This window comes from Ochotona princeps, chromosome 10, assembly GCF_030435755.1.
Source record: "Ochotona princeps isolate mOchPri1 chromosome 10, mOchPri1.hap1, whole genome shotgun sequence".
Lineage (NCBI taxonomy): Eukaryota > Metazoa > Chordata > Mammalia > Lagomorpha > Ochotonidae > Ochotona > Ochotona princeps.
The window spans coordinates 2,801,986-2,827,852 of record NC_080841.1 but is presented as its reverse complement, the minus strand read 5'-3'; positions in this window follow the sequence as shown (position 1 = coordinate 2,827,852).

Below are 25,867 nucleotides of genomic sequence, written 5' to 3'. Positions count from 1 at the left end.
CATTAATTTATCCATATGTTACTATCAGGTGTGATGAAGTTCAGTTTGTAGAAGCTTTGCTGTAAACCTCAATACAAAGTTAATGTGGTTGGGCCTGGCGGCTAAGGTCCTCACTTTGAACGCCCTGGGATCCCATATGGGCTGCCGGTTCTAATCCCGGCAGCTCTACTTCCCGTCCAGCTCCCTGCTTGGGGCCTGGGAAAGCAGTAGAGGATGGCCCAAAGAGACCTGGAAGAGGTTCTAGGTTCCTGGCTTTGGGTCGGCGTAGCATCAGCCGTTGCGCTCACTTGGGGAGTGAATCATTGGACAGAAGATCTTCCTGTCTCTCCTCTCTGTATATCTAACTTTGTAGTGGAAATGAATAAATCTGTAAAAAAAAAAAAAAGTTAATGTGGTTGCTTCCTTAAAAAAAAAAAAGCAAAGCAAAAGCAGTAGCTTGAGCTGAAATTTTCTCCATATCCCTCGTGAATTTCGGACTTACAAGTGTCTACCTTGTCGTCTCACTACATCTCCACATACCAGATTCCGGGGGAAGAGGAGTAAGAGGGACCAGGGAGAATCTGGTGCCTCAGCCACGATGACCAAAGAGTAGGTAAGGTAAGACACTCGCAAACAGTGGGAACTCAGCATGGCCTGCTTGCAACTGGCACCGCTGCTCCAATTTTTCCAAAGTAACAGGAAATCCCATCCCTACCTCTGGGGTTATGCTTAGCAACATATCCACTAGGACAAAGTTGGAGTTGAAAAGTCTGACTAGCCATCCAGGCCCTTGTAGGAGAATGAAATGTGATATCAGGCATCAAGGAGTTTCTTTCAACTTGCTGGCGCCAGCATGGCTTTAGTTACTACTGGCCTAGCAGCGTCTCACTTCCTCTTCAAGAGATTCTCTCGGAACAGCCTGATCTGCAGGGTGCCCACACTGGAATCAGCTACTAAGCACTATCAGGAACTATTGCTTCATCATGAGGGTTTTTAGGTGGAAACAGAAGGATAAGCAAAGCCAAAGTTACACAAACCCGGGGGCAGGGAGGGTCGCAGCATCTGGCAGCTCCTTGGGGAATGCTGGGGGGGTGGGGCAGAAAAAACACTCAGGGAAAAGATTCATCTGCATTCCTTGCGTTACGTAACACTTCACTGTTCCTTTCCTGAATCGAATGGCATGTTTGGTAAGAGTGATAAGTCCTTTTGCAGGGATTTTTAATGTCATACACTTACTCCGGACAGCCAGGCCTTCAGCGGCTGTCTACTTGCTGTTGCTGCACTCTGTTCTGTCAGGGCTGCCTCAAGACTTAGAACTTCAAATGACTGCAAATTGCCATTCCTCCCTACAAACCTGAAGGAACCACTCAGCCTTGATCTAATATTTCTCACAAGTAGAGAGTAAATCCTTCACTCATTAATTTGTTAAATTTATTTATTTATTAAAGGGCAGAATTACAGAGAGAAAGAGGGAAGAGAACGAGAGAAACAAATTCCATGAACCGATTCACTCCCCAAATGAAACCAACCGCTAGGTCCACCCGGGGCTACCTGCTGGCCTGGGACTCCATCTAGATCTACAGGAATGCAAGCGCTCGGTACATTTCCGTGCTTTCCCAGGCATCTAAGCAAGGAGATAGATCAGAAGTGGAGCAGTCAGGACTGGAACAGCACTCATACTGGATCCAGTACTGTAGGCAGAAGCTTAGTCACAGCAATACCCCCTGACCATTGATCGGGAGTGGCCTTGCAAAACCATGAACTCAGCAGCAGTGATGTGCTGGTGAAGCTGTCATTTGCTCGGAGGTGACCCACAGGGAAGTGCTGGCTGCCATCTGAGTTGCTGTTTCTGACCCGGTTTCCCACTAATGCACCCAGTGCCACCCATACAGCAGACCAGAACGGAGTTTTGGCTCCTGACTTCAGCCTGGCCAAAATCCAGTGAATCAGTGAATGAAAGCTTTCTCCCTCTAACATGTTGACATTTCTAAACAAACAATAACAAAAACCAACAAACTTGCCTAGGACATGAAAATGAAGAAAATAATCGGAGCACCTAAATGGGCCAAGCTGTCCCTCAACCTAAGCGCCTCACTTGCTGGCAAGGCCTAAGAGCTGCTCAGGACCAGCCGGCGATTTCCCCCCCGCCGCCCAGGGATGGGACCCTCAGACGGCGGGGACAGCTAGCAAACCATGCACCGGTAGAAGTGATCCCTCGCACAACGGCTTCACGCCTTCTCTTGCCGAGAATCGCACAGAACTGCCTGTGCCAACAGGGTGGCTGCAGTGTCCCACCCGCCACAGTTCCAGCAGGGCTCTCTCAGCACCTGCCAAGCCACAAGTCGTCAAGGTGGCTGCAGCAGGTGCCCTTTGCCCTCTGCTTCCGGCTCTGCACAGGAGGGGAGTGTGCGCAACTGGCAGCACCCCAGCGTGATGAGGTTTAACTGTCCTGCTTTCTTATTTTATTGGAAAGATAAAAATGGCTACAATTTATAATCTGCTGTCAGATACAATCACATGGGATGAAGACTTGCAAAGTGGGAATTGAGACACAGCCCTGCACCTCACAGACTGGAGGACAAAACACACATTGAGGCTACCCGCTGGTTGTGGGGAGAGTGGCACCACTCTAATGTTCGTTTTAGCTCCCATCCCCTGCTTTCTCAGAGGAGGCAGTAATTACACACCAACTGCAGTAACACCTGTCCTGCTGAGGACAGTGTTCTCTGGGAAGAGCGGCAGAGCCAGTGCCATTTAATCAAGTTGAATAAAATGGACTTTAGAAATTAGTGCATCCACACTGTGAACCAGTAGACCTTGGAAAGATTTTCTCAATCCTAGAGTGACAAAACCGACAACGTCTCCGGGCTATCGAGACCACTCAAGTAGCACCCTTGGAACACTCTACCCCACACTGAGTCCTCTGGCCGTCATCAGAGGCCACTCTGATGCCTGGGGGCTGATGCAGTTTGACAGTGAGGAGCAGCCCTCTCCCCTTCTGCTCCTGCAGACACAGGAGAAGAAAACACAAAGGACTAAAACAAATGTCCCATCTACTTTCCTCCAGACCTCATCTTCCCCACCCTAGTCAGAGGTCCACATGGGCATGCATCCCTCTCAACCATGTGGACAATATTAAACTTCTACAAAAAGAAATTAATGTATCCAATCCTTTGGCCTTATGAAATTAGGCAGCCAAAACTAAGAAAGGATTTCCTGAGGCTGCCTCTGAATTGATGCCAGAGCCAGGAACGAAGGACTCCTGACCATCCCTCCGTTTCTCCCCACACGGTACCTGCTTGATTGTGCCTCTGAACCAAGCCACACTTGCCTTCAAATGTGTAACTGTCTGGTGCACCTCCGTTGAACTCCCCAGCTTCTGCAACCCTGAGTTTGTTTTAAAGCAGAGTTTCAAAATGCCTCTTTAGGCTCATGAAAAAGAAGGCAGAGATAACTAAAGAATAGCCTTGTCTCCCAGAGCAATGACTGAGGTTTCAAGGTTTCCTAGGTTTGGCAGGTATGGGTGGAGAGATCAGGCAGGTAGCACTTTGGCCACTTTCACTTGCAGAAATCTGATAGCTCTAACCTGCGGAAGACAGAGAAGGAAAACTACAAAAATCCTATCTGGAAAATAGGCTCGTAGTAACCTGCAAAGCAGGTGGAGGACCTTTTATAATTAACTGTGTTTGCTTCTCCTGACATACACATGAGAATTCGTAATTAAAGTTTCTACTAAGGGACTTAGGTTCAAATGAATTGTGCGTGAAATTGACTCTTGAAGATTCAAGTGGCAAACTTATCTCAGTCCAGAACCTGGCAGGAAAGGAGTCATGTAATTCATGGTGGCTTTGCGCATGTCAGTACTGTTTCATTGTAAGCACCTTCAGACTCCGTGAAGCACTCGGTGACCAAACATGTCGCTCTCCCAATGTTCTATTCCTTCTGTAATCAATCCCCAACCTTAGAGATTGTTACAATTTCCCTCTCAGAGTGTGCACAAACCAACAGTGAAAACCAATATGCTTTTCTTTAATGATTCACACCCACATAAACGACATTTTGAAGCCAAAGAGAAACTGTACGAGGCGGTCTACTAACATCCAATCATTTTATCTTTAACTGTTTTGAAAGAAGATCTTCCAGTAAAACTAGAATTACCCAAGGTGTGGTAAGTGGCTAACCAAGTTGCTTCTCCCGCAGGTGTTGCAGAGCCGAGGGGACTGGGCCTTCCCAAGAGCACCAAGCAGCAGATGCCCGTTCTTGTGCGTCACTCCCCAATGGCTCGTTTTAACCCCATGTCCCCTCAAGATGCCATGACACGCATGGGCTTCTCACTTGGAACCAATCAGTACAAATCCCAAGATCTACTGTCAGAGGCCAAATTTTCCAAGCCTCGGCACCTTCTGTATCCTCCGTGGGACTTTTGCAGAGGGTAGAGAGAGAAAAATTCGAATTTGGCTCCCCTTAGTGAAGCATGTATTCAGGAACACTACCTTGTGATTTCTGGGCACAAACTGTTCCTTTCATTCTAAGACTTCAGAACTGATCAATCATGCAATACAAACTTACTGTACATGTGCAACCTATTGTACGCCCTAGCTTTGTCTTATGCGTGTAATTTTGTATAACACACTGACCCCTGCTTTGATCCTGAAGACATTTTCATCCTGAAGCTACACGGACTCAAGGAGGTGTTTGGGACCCGGCTTCCCAACATTCGGTCTATATTTCTACACTCAGCCCCTGCTCCCCTTCCTTTTTGGATTTTTGCTTACCTCTAGTTCATGATGTTGTCTACATTGCTTTCCTGAGAGAGCTGACCACACTTACGCTTGAAAGACCACAGCAAACATCATTGTAGCACAATGAACTATAACCAACACGGCCAAACCTGCACTTGCTGAATTTTTTGGACAAAACCCCCACGGTAAGATTATATTTAGTCTATAGGGGAACTAGGCTTGGAAAAAATAATGACTAGAAAAATACTTTAAGCATACTCAAAATTTGAAATGAATATATTTAATTAGTTAACAAAACATAATGCATCAATATAAAATGTAAATAACAAAGTAAAGTCAAATTTCAGCAAAATGAACAACATAAAAATTGAAAATGCTTTGTCTGTGTTGCATAGAAAAAAAAAAAAACAATGTACTTGTTGAATAGGGTTGCCATAACAACATAACACAAACTCAGTGGCTTTGCTGCAATTTACGGCCCCAGTCCTGGAGCCTGAAGCCGGAGGTCCAAGTGCCTGCAGCGTGGTTCCTTTCTTCGTCAGAAAGAACACACTGCACCTCTCAGTGTCTGACGCTCGTGGGGGACTTCCGGCATTCCTCGGCTTGCAGACCCCTCCCCTGCACAGCACCCCGGCCTCCCACCTTCCATTTTTCCTCCATGCTATCTTTTCTGCACTTTTTCTCCGTGCTTTTCTAAAGCAGCAGTTTGGATTTGCAAGAGTGCTTTCTAATTCCCATTCACTTGGACAGCAAGCTCTTATTTAAGAGATTCAACATCTTCTCTTACAACTTGGACGATACGTCCAGTTATGGGACTGTCAGTCTAAGTTGGGAAATGTTCACATGTGTTTTTCCTATCTTATTTCTATTTTGTCTATGCTAACCTATTTCTATTCTTTCTATTCTCTATTTTCCAAGGTGAAAATTTTTCTTGAACACCTGTGAATTCTGGTCCTAATGCCCAAGGTGAGCGGGAATTCACTGGAAAACCAAGAGCTGCTGCCTGGCTCTGACATCCTCACTCACCTGCTCTCCTCCAGCCTGGGGGCGAATGCAGCCACACCCAGTCACTAGGGCTCCATCGTTTCTCAGTCTCTTTAACTCTCCTTGTGTCTGTGCAAATAATTATCCAAATCGTTCAGCTAACTTGATGGCTGACTGACATGCCGTACTGGACAATGTAAGATGAAAACCTTGTCTCTCACTTGATTTCCACAGGGTACTCTTAAAAATAGATTGCTTCAGTCAGTTCACTCCAAGGCCAAGTTCCTGTGGTGCAAGCAACTGCTCTTACAACACAGAACCCATAGAGCCTATGTGCACATTTCTAAAGCAGCAATAGCTTCCACCTGGGCTGAGAGAACTCACTATCTCGACAGAGCTTGCAATGATTTTCTTAAACATCTCATTTATCTTCCTGGGGTGTCGCACCTCACACTCTGGCAGCAGACTGCGATGGTCAAAGTCATGAAGACCTTCTCTTCTTCGAGTGCTGCCATTTTAGAAATAAAAATGTGCCTTCAACCTATTTTTTTTCAGCATAGGAGTTTTAAGAACAAATTAATGGCAATATTTCTTTCATAATACCATAAACTTAAATAAATTTTATTGCATGCATTTTCTCATTTAATTCCAAAATGGCATGATACATGTTGCCAAATATCTAATTTATCATTAATAAACTGTAGCTGCTTTCCCAAAGGTGTTGATGTCTATGGCTTTAAGGTTATGCATAATCTTAATTGGAACACAAAAATGTTGTTTAAATTACAAGTTTATAGATATCACTTCATTATTTTAATATGCAAATATAATTACATTTGAGTATTTCTAATTCACTGTCAGAATGTACCGAGTCAGAAGGAAAACAGCAAAGGGTTAAGTTACTATCCAGGACAGCTGGAACAACATCTTATTGAAGCAAACACTGTGAGGCAAAACCTGAAACAGACCAAGTCTCACGAGCATATTGTTTTAATAATTGAATAAGAAAACAGATTCTAAAGCATGTTTCCAAGTGGCATTAGCAAAAGCCCTTCTATAAAGGCAGCAATTTCTTTTTGCAGCACTGTCTCGATTTTTCCTGCCTCACTGTGCCTATTAACTACCATGGCGCTGAAACAGGCAATAATACGAGCGAGGAGGCAAGTTTCATCGCAGAATCTATGTTTCTTTTTACCAAAATTTACAAATCTAAGGGAAAAACACAGAATGGAATGTTTCTAGATATGTAGAAATTTACCATTAAGTAATAAACAGCATCTTTTATTATAGGCTTTCTTTCTTTTCTTTTGTTTGTTTTTGAAGATTGATTTATCTCTATTAGAAAGTCAGATTTACAGAGAGAAGGAGAGACAAAGATCCTTCATCTACTGGTTCACTCCCCAAGTGGCCACAACAGCCAGAGCTGAGCCAATCTGAAGCCAAGAGCCAGGAGCCTCCTCCAGGTCTCAAACACAGGTGCAGGGTCCCAAAGCTCTGGGCCATCTTCTGCTGCTTTCCCAGGCCACAGAGTCGGACAGAAAGAGGAACAGCTAGGACATGAATGGGCACCTACATGGGATCCCAGCCCAAGCAAGGCAAGGACCCACCCAGCTCCTAGGCCATCAACTCAGGACCTTATTAGAGGGTTTTGTTTATTTATTTTATGTATTTGCAAGGCAGAGAGACGGACATACACAACACACGTCCATTGTCTGGTTCACAGGGCAAACCAAGACAGGAATCAGAAGCCAGGAATTCCTCTCCTCCCAAGTGGGTGGCAATCACTCCACCACTTGAGCCACCATTTGTTCCCACAGTGCACACTGGCAGGAAGCTGGAATTGGGATGCAGTTGAGGCTCAGACAGCATCTTTCACATGGGACTGGACATCTCTATCACCAGATCAATGCCTATTCCCATGTTGTCTGATTCTCATCATCTATTAAAGTATTTTGCAATTTTAGGGTCCATAATCTGCTTTCAGTCTACACTGCCAAAAGGCCTTTACTATGCGTCGACACCAATCCAAGCAGTGTCACTCCCTGGACTCTACCCACAAGTCTCCAGTCCAGCTACACCAGCCTGCTTCGGCTGAGTCCACGGCGGCTGTGCAGTTACACCAGCCTGCTTCAACTGAGTCCACGGCGGCTGTGCAGTTACACCAGCCTGCTTCGGCTGAGTCCACGGCGGCTGTGCAGTTACACCAGCCTGCTTCGGCTGAGTCCACGGCGGCTGTGCAGCTACACCAGCCTGCTTCGGCTGAGTCCACGGCGGCTGTGCAGCTACACCAGCCTGCTTCGGCTGAGTCCACGGCGGCTGTGCAGTTACACCAGCCTGCTTCGGCTGAGTCCACGGCGGCTGTGCAGTTACACCAGCCTGCTTCGGCTGAGTCCATGGCAGCTATGGAGCAGCTCACCATGCTGTGAATACACAACTGTGCAAAGAGGAAGGCAAAAGCAGAAAGGCTGGAGATTTCAATACAGAACCAGCCCTTGCATTTACCACCTTCTGTCTTGGGCAAGTGTTGTGGTTTGAAAGTTGGTTCCCTTGCCCCAACATTCTTCAGCTGAAAACTGGTTACAAATAAAGTGTTAATGAGAACAGTGGGAACTTTGGGGAACATTAAGTCATGAGGACTCCACCCTAACGTGTGGTATTTGTGTCCCCTTATAAAATGGACTGAAGATGGTATCTCCTTGCATTGTGTGGTGTCACACTGACATGTATATGGTGCCATCTGTGAGGGGCAAGTTCTTGAGGTTCTGACCTAGGCACTAAACCAGTCTTGGACTTCATGGCTCCCCGATACAACTCCCAGACTAAGGTAGGTTGTTTCAGCAGCACAAATGCACTCAGAGTTGCTGGATTCCTTGACCCTCAGTTGATAACATGTCATGGAAGAACATCACCCTGGAAAATTTGCAGGGTCTTTTAATTCCATTTGCTTACATGTTTTTAGAAACTGCCTCATTTGAGGTATTCATGTCTGATGTAATCTCCATAATAGCTAGCATGCATTAAACTAAACATCTATCTTATTACACATTAAATTCTTCATATTCATCGTCTTCTATAATCCTGGCCATCATGTATGGGGCAGATATCACTGTATGTGGTCTTCCTCATGCTTGGGAGGATCTTGCCTCAAGTCCTTGCTCCAATTCCAATCCAGCTTCCTGCTGATATGCATGCTGGGAGGCAGACGATGGCTCAAGTGTTTGGGCCCCAACTCTCACATTGGAGACTAAATGGAATTTCAGACTTCTGCTTTGGCTTTGGTCTAGTCTTGACTGTTTCAGGCTTCTGTAGAGGAGAGAAAAGAATAGAAAATCTCTCTCTCTCCCCCATCAGTCTGCCTTTCAAATAAATAAAATAAAAGCCCTACGGAGTAGGTACTGTCATCTCTATTTTAGGTGAAGGGTCTGCATTACCTAAAAGCCATAATACACCTTTAGGAAGCAAGAGAAGCAAGCTCTGAACCCAGCCTATCTGGGTCCCTGAAGCCACGGAGCTTGAATGAACTCTGTCGCATGAATTCTAGACATATAAGTGTGGAAAAAAAGTCCTCTGAGCAAGCATTGCTTTAGATGAGTCATTCACTGTGCTGTCCCCTATCTCATCCCCTCCCTACTCATCCTAAAGATCACACATTCTAGAATGGTCTGATAAAAACCCAGACAGGAATCACAAATTGTTTCCCCGGGGATAAACACTCCATGTAATTCTTACCCTCTCTAACCACTCCTCCCTAATAATTACAATAATTGAAAATCACTCCCAGAACACAAGTGCCTCATCATTACCATTTGACAAGAAGCTATCCAGGCAACTTCTGCACGAACCTTGCAAACCAAGATCAAGTATTATGCCACCAAGGCACTCTGCGTAATGGATTACTTGCCTGCATGCTCAAGCCTTAAATCAATCATGCTATGGGCTACAGATTCTTTCTGCTTTCTCCCCACTCCCATCTCCCTATGATTTGATTAGATTAGGGCTGGCATGTTACCGTAAGTCAGCAAAAAGACAATCTGTTTAATTGTCATTCCAATGGAAGGAATTCTGAGGAGGAGCTCTGAAAAATATTCACTTCAAGCATTCCATATGCATATACAAATACTGAATTTACGAGACAGAAGTAAGAAGTCAAGTTCACAATGCCTTTCTTAAAGTGTGTTGTGTCGCCTCTATAGCTCTGCTGTGCACATTTTAGAGCTCTCATTAGTATCTACTATTGACAGTTCCATAAATACTAAACACCTTCCAGGCAAGCTTCTGATCAAAGTAATATGTGATACAGTGTTTAATATATTGAGGATTCCTTTGAATAAAATTTTAATTGCCTGATTCAGTACAAAGGGGAAAAACAGAAACATCTGAGCACCTCAATGAAACTTCAAATCTATGTGCTGAAGTAGTTCTAATTGTCAGCATTATTGCTGAGAGGAAAAAGACCTGGAAAAGTCAAAGTCCATTAGAGAGCTGAGATGTGAGTCTGGGCTTGAGCCCATCGACGGAACTCCAGTCTTGAGGCTTCCCGTGGAGTGACACCCCCTTCCTAGATTGGCTCCCCAGCCAGGTTCCTGTCGCAGCACTCCACAGTTCCTCCCCGTGTGAGTGCCACTGGCCACCAGCAGCAGACCGTATCTGTGGGTGATTTATCCTCATCTTGTAGCAACCTTCACAGCACAAGGGAAAGAAAGTTGTTAGAGCTCATTCAAACTGTGTAAAACTGCAAATTATATCTAGGGCAACTCACAGCACAGGACTCAGGTTCTGCAACCTTAATCTGTGTTTTCCTCCCAAGACCTCTCTTGAAGCACAGTTAACCGTCTCTGTGAAGAATGTCTGGATGTGGGGAACACCTAAAGCAGCCTCAGTGATGCTCTGTGGCAGAGCGCTGCACTCACCCCCATCACATCCAGGAGTGCACCCCAAGACCAGGTCACATCTAAGCCCTCCTCCTGCTGACATCGGCAGCTCCTCTCCAAGCCTGGATATCAGATCTGGAAAATGGAATGAACTATGTATCACCTTCCACAAACACATGCTCAGATCAAATAAATACGTATCTGCAAATCCGCATAGAAAAACAGACAGGAGCAATCTAAAGACGCAGGAAAGTTGTATCTTAAAATTAGAAGCTCCCAAGCTAAAACATCATTCACATAGGTAAACTGTCATCTCTCACTCCCTGCCAAGAAATGAAGTTCCTTTTATTAAGCCTTTAGTTCTAATGTGATGGTATTTCAATTGTTTTTGCATGCTATTGTCTGCCTTCCCAATTTTCTCTTAGCTTTTAAAGTATTACAACTTAATTATAACTTGAAATATAAGCTATGCAAATGCAGAATTTTTTTTTTTGCTCTGTTCTGCTCCTGAGTTTTTGGCACTTAGAGAAATACCTTCCACATGGCAGCCCCAAAATACCACTACACAGAAAAAATGCAAAGCCCTTCAGTGCTAATTTCCAGAGGAATTAAAGCACATGTACATGTTGTGCTATGCATTAACTTCAAAGCTGGTTTATGTACATGACTTCACCTAAGTACCAGAGAAATTCGAAAGGAAGTGTCTTAGATAAAAATAATTATACATTATTCACATCATAAAATTTCCAGAGGAGGTTTCTGACAGCTGAACTCATAATCACAGCAATTGCTATTTGGAGAATTCTAAACTAGACATTTTTGCTAATCTTTATAATAAGCTCAGAAAAAAGGCATTATGCTTGATTCAGAATTTCATTGCTTTTCATAACAAATTATATTTCAAAATATGAATACACCATATTTTTGCTTGATATAATTAATCTGAAAGGGGGAGAGACAGAGAGACAGAGATCTTTGACCCACTGGTCCACTCCTCAAACGCCACAGAAGCAAGGCCAACGCTGGCCAAAGCCAAGAACTCGATCTGGGTCTCCCCGACATGGAGGGCAAGAACCCAAGTACTTGAGAGTCACCAAATGAGGAAGCGGGGGTTAGAGCCAGAATTCAAACCCAAGCTCTCCGTTCCAGACTGCAGCTGTCCTCACCCGTTCCTTGTTCACTGGACCAAATGCATGTGTCATTCATACTTTACGAAGAAGAACCCAATGATCACTAAATTCCTGCCAGTCCTCCCTGAATCGCTCTCACATTCTTCTGAGTCTTTGGTTCCTTGGGATGCTTCTTCTAACTGTGCTCCAGGAGCCAAAAGGAAGATTGAACAGTGAACATTCAAGTGAAGCCATGGCTTTAACCACTGTCAGAACACAAAGACAACTTTGATTCTTATTCCTGACATTCTAATGGAGCCAAACAGTCATTAGGAACATCCAGCATTTTCCCAAATACCAGGAGGGCTGCCCAACAAGCAGATCTGTAGTCTAACCAACGTGGAAGAGAGGGGGCAACAGGTGACTGTAGAGCCTCTGAGAGGCTTTATTTAATATGCAGACTGATTCCTATGGTAAGACTCAGAGCAGCTTGTTCTTCAAGCTGATTTCACCAAGTCTCCTTTCAGAGCACTTACTATTTAGGTGAATTATGCTGACTTCAATCCACTGGCGATAGGAGACCCACTACTGGCAGGTACCAGGATCCAGCATGCAATGTTGTAATCATTTAACACACACAAAAAATGTTCCCCATTAACGTGTCAGCAAAATTCTGTGTGGTTCCAAAGGGTACTGGAAGGAGTTCTATAACTTCCCCAGAAGTCGACTTCATAAGTCCAGGTATCATTGCACAGCTGTATAATGCCTCTTACAGATATGGGTTTTCTGAAAATGAGACTTAATGAAAAATAAGCTCTTGAATTTAACACCATGGGAAATAATTGTCTGATTAGGGCCTGACTACATATTCATAAAAAGTATCTCCTTGTAAACACTTGGCTTAATAAATTTCCTACATTAAATCTGAATTAAATATATAAAGGTAAGATGTTCCTGCGGAAAAATAATTTCCTAATGAGCAGTAAGTCATGCAGCCTATTTCGCAGAGTTAATACAGTTATTACCAGTAAAATCGGTCTCCCATTTAAATGTGGAGAAGCTGCAATGGCCCCAACACCAATTACACATTATCCCTGAATTACGTGCTGGAACTTGGCGGATTCATGCCAAGACGTAATCAGAAGGAATCGTGAGGTGAGCAATTCTCAGAGCTCAATTTAATTCAACATCTTCTAAACTGCATCTCCCGAGATTATAATTACATTTAGCAATCGCTTTGATTGAAGGAAGGAAAAAACCACACTGCTTCAATGGCCACCATTTGATGTGCTTGTTAGACTAGCAGGGCACATGATGTGACCGCAGCGAGACCAAATCCCCTGGATTCTGCTGTAGGTGACATAAAGCAAGGGTCTATGTCTTAAAACTTTGTGCCTATTGATCAGAGCAATTACAGCATTGGTTGACTAGCAGAAATGAACTGATGATCGAGGATTTCAGCTTCAGAATCTGTGAAACCAGGCCAGGTGTGAGCTGTTCTGATCCTTACACTAAAACATGACATATGAGCTTGCTTTACCAAACCTGGGGAGAACTGAGTTTTATACATTTATATGCACTAGACATGTCTATGTTACCTATATACCCATATAAATATATGTCATGAATAGTCATACCGTATATTTTGCCATACATGTTTGTGTACATGTCCGTGTGTTGGGAGACACCTAGGCCCTGCTGAGACACCTGGAGGTCAGAGACCCAGCTGGTGAGAGAGCTCCCAGGAGCCCCAAAGCAGGCAGATGCAAAGACCCAGTAATGCCAGCCATGGAGTCAACCAAGCTGGCTGACCAAGGACCTTCTCATTATGTAGTGTTTCTTTTTGTTTTCTCTACTGGGAGTCTTCCAGCTGAGAACATGGTGATGTCATCCAGCTGGGCAGACTGACAGTCCCGCAGGACCTTGTATTAGTGTGATCAAACAGATGGCAGTTGATGAGCATGATGTTCAAGGTTACCTCAATTCTAAGGTCCTCTGCTTGGGCTAAATCCCATAGTTTTTAATATTTAATGAGTGGAATTATTTACATAATAGAGACTTGGTAGGCCTTTAGTATTTACTTTCTGCAAGGGTTTCCACGTCCCTTCTGAAATTCATATGAAAATCCAGTTGCTGGGGCCATTACTGTAAGAGAGAGGATTAAGCCACAGTCTGTGACGCTGACCACATGAGTCTGGGTCAAGTCCTGGATGCGTGGTTTCAGATCCAGTGGCCACCTCTTGCACATGGAAAGCAGAGGAAGGCAAGCCAAGTGTGTGCCCTCTGCCACCCTCGTGGGACACCAGGGTAGAGTTCTTATCTCTTGGATTGGCCTTGCCAGGACGAAGACATTTCTGTCATTCTTCCTTTCAAACAAATATGCACTGTTTCTTTAAAAAAAAAAAAAAAGAGAAGAAGAAGAAGAAAAGAAAAAGAAACCCAACTGCCAAGAACATTTTGAGAGGTGATTGGCTCCTGGGAGCACCACTGTCATGAATGGATCAAGGTCCCGATCATGTGATGGTTTTCTGGTCCATGCAACCCTGCCATCCTGTCTTGTGTGCACCTGCTTTCCCTTCCCTGTGTTTTGCTGGCAGGTGCCAGTACCAGGATCTCAGGCGTTCCATGAGCCACACAAACTTGTATCACTTATCAGCAACCCCGTCTGCAGTGCCCTGCGATAGCAATAACAGACACACTAAGTCTCTCTAATCTCCACCTTCTGATAAGGTAGATTTCATCAACCTCCATTTCATCAGCCCAGACAGAGATTAACAAAATTCAACCAAGTGGCCCAAGATCACACAGATAGCTAGGCATGTGACAGAGGCTGACTGTAATTACGGAGCACATTTCTCCAACATTTTTGCTTGTAATATCCAAAGATGCTACACCTTTGTCTATGTATAGATGGATAGAACACGCAGATGAAGTGAGAGGACTAGGTGTCTGTGCCTTGCACTGAGGCCTGCTCTCAATAGGACTCCTCATGAAAACGGAACACTTGTTTTCAATCTGCAGTGGCTTGGCACACATTTCAAAATAAGATGCGGACTTGCAGCAAAGTGACGGTGTACGGTCATCTGAGGTAGATGCTACAGTAACTCAGACTTTCAGAACTACACCAAGTCTCATAGTTTAAGGGGCTAATTTCACGCATTTGGCTCCGTGCTAGGTTGCCAGAATCAGCCCACAATCAATGCATCCGGAGAGTGGAAATAGAAAATGTGGACTGCTCTTTCTCCATTCAGTCCTGAGGAAGGAAACACAAGTGCCTTAGAGCCATTTCTGCACCGTGCTCCATGTTAGGGCCAGCGCGGTGGCAATGAGGGCTGAGCTTCTGTCTGCAGTGTCAGTATCTCATATTAGAGAACCAGTTCAACGTCTGCCTACTCTGCCCCTGGTCCAGCTTCCTGCTAGCAGACCTGAGGAAACAGCGGAAGGTATTCCAAGGACATGGCCTGGCCACCCACGTGGGAGACCAGAATTCACGGCTTCTGGCTGTTGACTGAACAAGACCTGCCTCTTGTGGCCATTTGGAGAATGAACTTGTGGATAAGAACTCCCTCCCTTGGCCTCACTACCCCTCTAACTCCTCTCTGCAAATAAATAACTTCTGAAAACTAAAAGCAGGCACAAGAAATGTACTACTCTGGTAGAAACCAGCACGATCAATACTCAGGGAAATACGTATCTCTCCCCTTTCTTCACTGAGTGGATAATCAACGTGTCCCTGTTGACTGACCGGCCACGCCTGGAAATGAATATCTTTCAACATAAATCTTTTCCTGAAATTTATTATGGGGTTAAGAAAGGGTTAAAAATTTTTTTGCTTATTTGCAGATGGTCACAAATAAGCTCCCTCCAAAGCCTTTGTCTTTTGGAACAGCTAAACAGCACAGAGAAACAGCCTGATGGGTTTCTCTTATGTGTCTTTTAGGTGAGCTATTGGGGGGGGTCAAAGTTTAACTACGTTTGAATATTTATACTTCAACAACCCAGTTCACAAAATTCAGCACAATAGCTAAAATAAGAGCTATTAAATGTGAAGTCACTGACATTTTCGTTTAGAGACTGGAAGCAGGCTCTTTCTCATGATTAGGGCAAAGACCACGCTGATCACTGTAAAGTTCATTTGAACATTCCCAAATCAGCTATTTACATATTAAAAGCTAGTGAACCAGACAGCACTCAGAACATCCATCCTGACAGGCGGTGGGCTGTTAGATTCTCTGGTGTCATAGAAACACATAGCCCAAGATACCAGCAGCCTGAAGAAAAAGTGAGAGAGACAGGGAGGAGGCGGGCGTGTGTTAAGCAGCCACACTGAGAAGCCTGTGAACAGGTGGAGGGAACCTGGATTGTAGTACAGCTCTCCTGGTGGTTGCGTTCTTACCTGCAGCATGGAGCAAGCACAGGAGACTGCAGGTGCTCAAACAAACCAGCCACATTTTTATAGGAATACTATTTAACAGGCTGATGATACAGAACAGTGGGAAAAGCCACCATTTGCTCTGCCAGCACCCTGTATGGGCACGAGTTCAGGTCCTGGATTCTCCAGTTCTGATCCAGTTCCTTGCCAATGTGCCTGGGAAAGCTGCAGATGGCCCAAGGGTTTGGGCCTCTGCATCCACCTTGGAGACCAGGAGAAGCCTCTGGCTTCTACTTGGCCTAGTACTGACTGTCGGGGCCATCTGGGGGAGTGAGCCAGAGGAGGAAGCCTTCTCACTCTAACTCTGCCTTTCAAGTAAGAAATAAATTCTGAGAAAATACAAACACTATTTAAGTATTCACTGACGGTATGCAAAATACCTACGCTAGTCTCCTGAAATTACAGCACTTAGCCAGTCAGTGACTCTGGCCTAACATTGTAGCCCTGGATATTATAAACGGGGCTGTTATTAACATGAAAGTTTTAGGCAGAGAATGGAGTCATGCAATTAAGGGTAATAGACTCATGTCTATTACGTGCATGTTTAATATCTTGTCAGTCTTTTTTTTCCCAAAATAGTATTTTTAGTAAAAAGTCACAAGAGGCACGACCATTGACTGCTACATCATTCTTATTGCTTCATTCTGAACATTCAGAAAGTTCTACTGGCATGCTCCTGTCCTCAAGTGTCATATGCATATGTTCTGATTAGTTTATGTGAAATGCATTTCAAACTAAGTTCTCTTTTCAAAGATTTTTGACTCGAATGTGTTAAGCTACTGGGATCCTTTCTGTGTTGAAAGAATGTTAAGCACAGTTCAAAGTCTCTTTCTAAAAAAGAAACCCAAAGATTAACTATTAAACACCCAAAGCAAAGGATTCCTTTTCGCCTTTGTAAATTACTGCCACCCAGTGGACATTTTCTGCATAAGCCACTTCCTGCTTAATTCTTGACAGCCAAGACACTGTCTAGTTAGTTGTATCTAACCTACCTTAGCCCAGAGACTGATGGGCAACATCAAGACAGAAACATAGCCAACAGCTTCCAAAGTTAAAATCTGAACATATCAGAATTGCTTACACATAATTCCACTAACAGTTTGGGATTCAGAATTCTACTATAAACAAGCTGCCTAACCAAGTAAGCTGTGTTGTTACACGTCAGTGTGCTTAGTCATGCAGTAGTTAGTCGTGGTGTCTACCTCACAGGGGGCTGTTCCAAAGAACCACTGAGTTGGCGCCGTGCAGTTTGTGGAGTCACTGTTAGCCCAGAGTTACTCAGCCACTGCTAATCCTAGCCGGTCCATGAGCGTTAGTGGGTCGTGACAATTCCTCCTGCGGCCTCCTCAGAACTACCTGGTCGACTTAAACTGGAGCTAGCTGCCACAGCTCAGATCCTCCCAGATTTCCAGCTCCCACACTTCCTAGCACTCCAACACTGCACCAATTCCCCCAAAACTCCTTTCCCACAAGAGTGGACCGGTCCCTCACGGGGGGTTGCCAGTACGTTGTTAAGAACCCTGCAGTAGATGCTAGCGGGTCAGTTGCAACTGGCAGAAGCAGTGCGATGGACACTTGGTAAACACTGCGACAAGCAGGTGTGCTGTGCTTCCCTGACAGATCACTGCCAACGGCAGGGCTCCAGACAGTGTCAGTGCCTCTTGGGGCCGTGACGGTCGGTGTCCGTGTTGGTCTGCGTGCCTCCCGGACGCCCCCAACGCTCAAGGGTGGGATGCTTCTCCTGGCCTCTTCCAGCTGCTCCTGCATCCTTGCCTCATACCACTCCACTCTCTGCTTCCTCTTCCAATTCCACAGACCTTGCAGCTCCACTGGGCACACCCAAACAGCCCACAACCACCTCTCTCTTCTGGCAGCCTTCACTTAACCCCATCTACAAGGTGCCCTCCCCACATAAGCTGGCACATCATGGGCATGCTTGTAGGCCTATTATCCTGAGGACAAACAAGTTAAACAGGCAACAGGGTGAGACACAGGGACACACGTGGTCAGGATAACTGACCTTCCTGAAGCACGTAGTAGAAAATCCTTAGTAGTCTGAAAGTCAAACCTCATACAAGGAGAGTTGAGAAGTTAATAGAGAGTCTACAGCTCAAACACCATAAACATCTCATTTCAGAACTTCACCAGCAGCTCGCACATTAGAATGAGGGTAGCATTTTCTAGCTCGATGGACTCGAGTAATCAACTAAGCCTCTGAGCTGTGGCTTCCTCATCGGAAAGGAGAGGGAGCAAATGAAAACACCTGTAGAAACAGCAAATGGAATTTATCTGCCTTATTGCTAGCACAAAGCAGCAACTGTCTGGAAATGATTGAACTCGAAATGATCTTAAATAGACTTCTCGGCGCCACTGACACTGTCCTAAGTAAGGGTCAACTCTCCATTCTTCCTGCATCCCTCACATGCTGCAGGGCTTTGGGGGTCTTGCTCCTGTAACAGCAGGGTGGTAACATGGGGCAGAGTGAACCGGACTAACTCCCAACAGTGCCAGCAGTAACAGCCAAAAAGCAAGAGTACCCAACATTATGCCAGACAGCGTTCTCCTGTTTTACGGGCTTCAGACCTTTTACTCCTGACAGTGACCCCATCAGCGCATGAGGACTCATCTGCCATCCTCTCAACAGGGCCCTCCTCATGCTGAGACGACTCACTCATTGGCCTGGTACACAAAAACACATCTGCTAATGCTAGGAAAAGAATCAACGGTGGATGGAATGTAGGACAGCCCTAGGAAGCATCTGAGATGATGGTCTAAAACGTGGTGCTGAGAGATCATGAGATATGCAAACCCAGTGGCCTGCGCAATCCACTTTTCAGTGGAATTTACTGTGATAAACGTGTTTAAAATGTTTGCCAGAGGGCCTGGCATGTGGCCTAGTGGCTAAAGTCCTCTCCTTGAAAGCACCCTGATCCCATATGAGCGTTAGCTCTAATCCCGGCAGAGGTCCTTCCCATCCAGCTCCCTGCTTGTGGCCTGGGAAAGCAGTCAAGGACAGCCCAAAGCCTTGGGACCCTGCACCCGCATGAGAGACATGGAGGAAGTTCCTGGCTCCTAGCTTCGGATTGGCGCAGCTCCGGCCATTGGGGTCACTTGGGGAGTGAACCATAGAATGGAAGATCTTCCTCTCTGTTTCTCCTCCTCTCGGTATATCTGACTTTGCAACAAAAATAAAATAAATCTTAAAAAAAAGCCAGCTTTTCAATGTGAACCTAATAAAGTGGCCAGGAGTCTTGCGACACTGACCATGAATCAGGCCTGCCTTGCGTGCCAACGACCAAAGACTGAAGACCAAAGAAAACTTTCTCACAGATGTATGTTTAAAAGCAAAGTCAATTACAAGCTCATCATCATGCTTGACTCTCTAAAATAAACAGTAGCTAAAAATAACCTAGCAATAGACACAGAAAATGGCATCAGGATTGTAAACTTTCTTTTCCAGTGATCTCATAAAAAGTACCTGAAACATGATGATGTTTTCAAAACTATTGCTTAGGAGGAAGTAAAACGAGCCCACAGTACTTCCGGAAAGAACAATCAGACTTCACCACAAGGGCAAGGCAGAAACACCTCCCTTCATCAGGCGGGAGTTGGGGCGCGGTCCACAGGTGCAAGTGAAACCATTAACAGACCAGGAAGCAACCGGAGACAGCACTGGACAAACACCAAAGCTCCTGGACACGTACATGTCCATGGAGCTGAACTGCTCCATTCCCGTGCAAGGGAATGCGCTTTGAGCCCGGCTGTCCCGTAGCAGAGTGTCCCGAGGACGGCCACGCTGCTCCAGGGAAAGGCCGGTGTGGAGGCTTCCCGCAGCTCAGGCCGCTCCGACCACCGGTCCCCAGGGCGAAAGAGTTTGCTGAAATATCTGCTTCATGTACTCACCTAACACAGGCAGCGCTTACAACATACCTAAGAACTCAGTGAATGTGCAGAAACAAAGAGGAGTATCTGAATACCTATCTTGTGCCAGACATTACCTGAAGCACTCCCAATCTTTGTGGAGTCAATATTGCAGGCAAATCTATGAGTAAGTACTGAGCTATAGAGAATTTGCCCAAGGTGATACAGCAAGCCGGTATGAGAACCAAAGTTCAAAGATTCAGAATCCTCGGGGAAGAATGAGGTGAAAGATGGAGAAAGAACCGTAAGGAGACAAAGGCAGGGAAAGCCAGAGAGGAGGCTGGGATGGTTCTTCCCAAGCCAGGTAGCCAAGGGGCCCGAAAGGTAAAAGAAGCAAAGAAACAGAAAAGACCCCGGCAGCTACTTCACCAAACACGCAGCTAGCTCAGGCCTGGTCCGGCTCACCACCCCCTGCCCTGGCCGGCGGGGGGCAGAGGCCTGGAGCCGGGGTCCTCCACAGCCGCTCCCACCCTCGCATCCCAAACAGCCTCATCTGGGCACAGGAAGGCCCCATCTGCTGTGAGTAACGCTGTGATGTCTCAGGCCACTGCCAAAGACAGCTCCACTTCCCCCTTCTGTCTTCAGCAGCCTGTGGTCACCACGGGGAACAATTTTAAATTAATTGTGCCCTGCTTGCCCATTCGTCATGTTCCTATTAACACGATCTGCTTAAACACCCCTTCCTGCAAGGGCAGACACCCTGAGCACTTGAGCAGGGAGAAACGGCCCTTCAAAGTGGTTTCCGGCTGACCCTCCGGCTCGCCCCCATCCGCTTCTGCTTCTGCGAGGCATGGCCTAATTATGAACCCTCTTCAAAGAGACAAAGGGAAGACTTAAGATGACAGGCACGACCAGCGCCTAGGAGCATCACACACTTCGTAGGTGGAACTATGGAGTAAGGCAGCCCGGGGAGGGGGCTGTAGGGGAGCGTGGGGAGGGGCACCCGAGAGGAAGAGGGGAGGGGGGCCCAGAGCCCTGAGCAAGGTGACACAGCTCCCCATTTTCTCTGAGTGGCTTTGCACCAAGACCCATACTAGGGGTCTGTCCCTGACTCAGCCAGCATTCACAACCACAGCAAGACCCCCTAAACAGGCCCCTTTGTAAAGAAAAGGGGTTGTTTTGACTCACGTTAGAGGTCCAAGTTGGAGGGGTCTCATTTGCTGGTGGCTTGTCTCTGAGAGAGGGCTAGGGTGCCTGGCAGAAGGCCGCTGTGCAGGTATCAGGCCAACCTCCCGCTCTCCTTAGGCCACCAGGCTCGGTCCTAGCGGCTCCTCTCGTAGGAGCTCCCCCAACCCGGCTGCCTCCCAAAGCGCTCCCCACCCTCAAACATCGCTCAGGTCAACGCCTCATGCCTCACACCTCACGATGGTGGATACTCAAGGTGTACCAAATCACAGGCCTCACAGGTGGCTAGGACCCTAAGACTCCGAACACGGCAACCTAAACCCAGGCCGCGAGCTGGGGCAGCTTCCCACCCCGTGTGAGTCCCTCGCTGCTTCTGTGAGACATGACTACATGGGTAGCATCCCACAGAACTTCTGAGAAGAGAACACAGAACACACAGGAAAGTGCCTATGAAACCCAAAGCGTAACAGTGCTTTAGCACTGTTAGCATTTTTATTACTTATGCATGATTGATAAATGCAAGGGCTCCTCAAGGTAACATTTCTGTAGGTATTTCGTCAAATTAAATAGCATACTAACAGGTACAAGAGAAAACTACAATTTTTTTTCTGTAAATATTTGTTTCCTGACTGCCAAGGGTTATGTCAACTACACTTAGAATCTGTGATTGACCAAAAAGATGCTAATTTAATCACCAATTGCCCTGGAGCTGGAATATAAATAATTACTTTGTCACTGGACTTTTTAAAGTTACTTAATAGGATTTACAAATATTGACACATGAGCCATTAAAAAGTAAAAGTTTTGTCTTCTTTTAGATAAGGTTATTTATAATGTCCTTCTATAATTTGGCTAATGTAAATTATAATTCTGCAATTCAATTTTCTACTCCTTGCATCATTCATTCTGACATTATTGAATGTTGAGAAAATATGAAAATTAATTACTTAGAGAATGACTTCAGAATCATTGAATTGTAGAGCTGAAAGGGACCTTGGCAATCACACGCCACTCAAGCTGGAGAAGTAGCACCGTCTTGAGCAAGGAGCTGTTTGTCTTCAAAGACGCTGTCTTCCTGCCCATCCAACCTGTTGTCTGGGAGAGAAAATTTTAGCACAGTATTCCTCACAAGCCAGAAGGCCCCCTCTGGGTTTTCTTCCTGTAAACAGAAGTCACAACCCAATCTGCAGAACACAGCACTCTTCTGCCATAGGGGACATCTCTCTGAGAAGGTCCTCTCACACTGCAAAGTCACATGATCACCCACTCTCAGTACTTGCAACGTGACGTGAAATTAGTGTTACCACTGGAGATCAGTTGGGTTAGTTTACTTCCCATCTTCCCCAAAAGAATGCAAATCTCTCAGTGGGAAGCTTCATCCCCGCATTCAGACATACCTGGGTACCTGGCACAAAGAATGGGCTCATGAATACCAACACCACCCTGGCCCACATCCTACGTGGGCTTATCCAATTCACACTGCAGTGTTGTAGGAGAAGACGCCTCCTGAGGTCTGCAGCAGTAGGAAGGATGTGGCCAACTCTTGGCTAACTACATAGCATGCATATGAAAGATTACGAGGAAAGACAAGCCCCAGCAGAGGAGGAAGGCAGAAAAAGGTAGCAATGAGCCAACTAACTCTGAGAAAAGGCTGCCTCCCAGTAGTACAAGCTCTACAAAGTCATGTCGTCTTTATCTGAAATTATGTTCCTACCATTTGCAACTGCAAGGGTCTTCTCCAAGGATACTGGGAGAAGGACATTTCTGGGGCCTGGGGTTCTCGTTTGTGCCCTCACTGTGACAGCTCAACAAATGCAGTTCTAGGATTCGCATGATTGCCTTCAGTTTCTGTAATTAAAAAAAAATCAAAACCAAAAGGAATATTTATTCATCACAAGGAGGACGTACTTAGTACTGAGGCAATGTCGGAAAAGAAATCAATTTATGGCAAACGCTTCCCTGCACATTTGCAGACTGAGGAAATTATTGAAAGCTGCTGTAATTCACACAAGGAGAATGCCCACTGTGGTGCCAATGGCTCACTTTGATCACTTAGATCCTGGTTGCGTTGAGCGTTGTAAGAAGCCTGGCTTAGGTTCAGGGAAGTACACTATTTGTGAATGCGACCCAGAGGGCTTGGCAACTGAGCACACGCTGGCCACTACGCGCAGACAGCTGTTGGTCATATGCATATAGGACTCCTGCAACTTAAAGGAAATAATGTATTTTATCAGAAAACAAACAGCAAATCTTGCCAGATACAGAAAAGTTAAAATTCAAGACAAGGTATTGGACTCCATCCTTGGGTCTTTTCACAAGCTAAGATGTTGTCAAGGCAACAAACGAGCCCAGAATCACCTCATTCCACTCACCTCACTGAACACATTATTTCCAAACTCTCCTAATTGGCTCCAAATATTTGCCACTAATTTTGTGCCATGACTTGTCCCCTGTGCCACTCAAGAAGTGAGGTGTTGCAACCCCAAGCAGGGTACATTCTACACTTGTATGGCGGGTCAGTGGCTGAAGGAATGGCAAAGGGCAACGCTAGGGGTCTACCCGAGGAGGGGTGGAAGGCAAATGCCAGGAGAGTCATAAATGACTGGACACCAGACACATGGGGCCTGTGCTTAATTCTGTAGAATTCAGGTTTCCTGGCAACAGCTTGGAACAAGGGAACGGAGGGCGGCAGGGTCTGCGTGTCTGGAAGGAGACTCTCCCAGCAGCTCAGACGCTGCGAAGGGCGGGACGGGGAGCTGGTGACACTGTCTCCCCTGGAAGGAGCTTGCCAGCCTCCTGGAGTTTGTCCTAATGAGGCTTCCATTACAGGATGTTTCTTCTGTGATATCTCTAAATGTTCTCTCCTTATTCATGGAGGGTCCATTCCAAGATCCTCAGGGGAGTTTTGAACGTCACATTTTACTGTATTTTTCCCTCCCTACAAATACACACCTACGTAAATGCAAGGCTTTTTCCGTCTTAGCCGATGCTCATGGCACACCGTGACTGGAACTCTTGCAGTTTGAGGACAGCAAAACCAATGTAGATCTGTTTCTTCCTTCCTCACCATTTTATGACTCAAAAAATTTGTTCTTAATGTAAATTTTTTGCCCCCTCCAATGAGTCTTTCTCTTTGCTGATTAAATCGTAACTTTCACCTTCTCACTGGAAGGAAGCACTTTCTAGTTTCTAACACGTCTGAATGGCCAGCATCAATACTCGCATGCTTTGTATTCTAAGAGAGGCTGCTTGTCTTTCTATGAAAACGAACCCAAGATGACGATGTGCTACTGGGAGAGGCAAGTGTCTGAGCCAGGGTTCCCATTGTTACCTCGTGCTCAACCCCTGCACAGGAGGCCTTCTCCGATGCTGCTTCCTGATTGTTAGTTCGAGCCAGCTTCCTTTCGCTCTGTGCTGAGTGAAGATGCTCAGAGGATAACACGTTTATTTGGTGCTGCAAATACTATGTGCACACAGGCTCCCCTCATGTGGCTGCACAGCCACGCCTGTACTCTCACGCTCTGCCTAAGTAATCAGGGCTACTCGGTACCATGACACTGTGGCCATCCAGTAACGGAAACGGATACAAGTGACAACCAGGCAGGGAACGGGCAGGCGGTGCAGTGTGAGTACTCTGGACACTAGGATGATTCGAATCCGGGATGGACACAGTCCTGTGGGACTGCATCATGCTAATCCGAATGATTCACAATTTAAAACACAGGAACCATTTGTTCTTTAATTTTCCATTTTGTGTTTCCAGATCATAGTTCATTCCGAGCAACTGACCCCACTGACCGTGAACCTCAGCTAAGGCTACGCTGCTGTCATCGGAATTAGTCCACGGACCCGATTTCACTGTTGCTTCCTCTGAAACTTGGCAATGTGTCACATACCGCTTTGCCTCCAGCAAATGTAACAGAGAAGCCAACACCTTAATCAAGAATTAGCTCAGAGTTTGCTGATGAACCTCAGGATCAGGTGTAGGACAGGTCTGCTAGTTCATTTGGGGGATATGACCCATTGCTGTTCCAGCAGCTCTGTGCCGAGCGCTGAGGGCCTAGTCAGTCTCGCATGCAGGGCCTGAGGCTACCCTGGGCAAGTCACAGCCCAGCCAGAGCTTCAGAAGCAGAGCAGAGAGAGATCTCACAAAGGGACGGTGCCTGGCACCAGGCAATCAGTACCCATGGCCTGGTAAGCCCCCTGGAAGTCCAGGGTGGAAGAGAGAGCAGGGAAGGGCACAGGGCTACAGACGTCCTCCAGGGCTGTGCGGCCCCATGGCCTCGCATGTACACACGTCCTCCAGGGCTGTGCGGCCCCATGGCCCCGCACGTACACACGTCCTCCAGGGCTGTGCGGCCCCATGGCCCCGCACGTACACACGTCCTCCAGGGCTGTGCGGCCCCATGGCCTCACATGCTTAGCCTGTTGGCAACACCGAATAAATCTTCACTCAGCACAGAGCGAAAGGAAGCTGGCTCAAACTGACAATCAGGAAGCAGCATCGGAGAAGGCCTCGCGTGCAGGCGTTCAGGACAAGGTAACAACGGCTCCCGATGCTCTCCCAGTAGCACATCATCATCGCGGGTTCGTTTTCATAGAGACAAGCAGGCTCCCTCCAAACACAAGCACAACTACACAGTCACACACTGTGAGTCGGAAAGCACATAAAATTGTATCTAGTGGCCCTGCTGACCTAGTAGA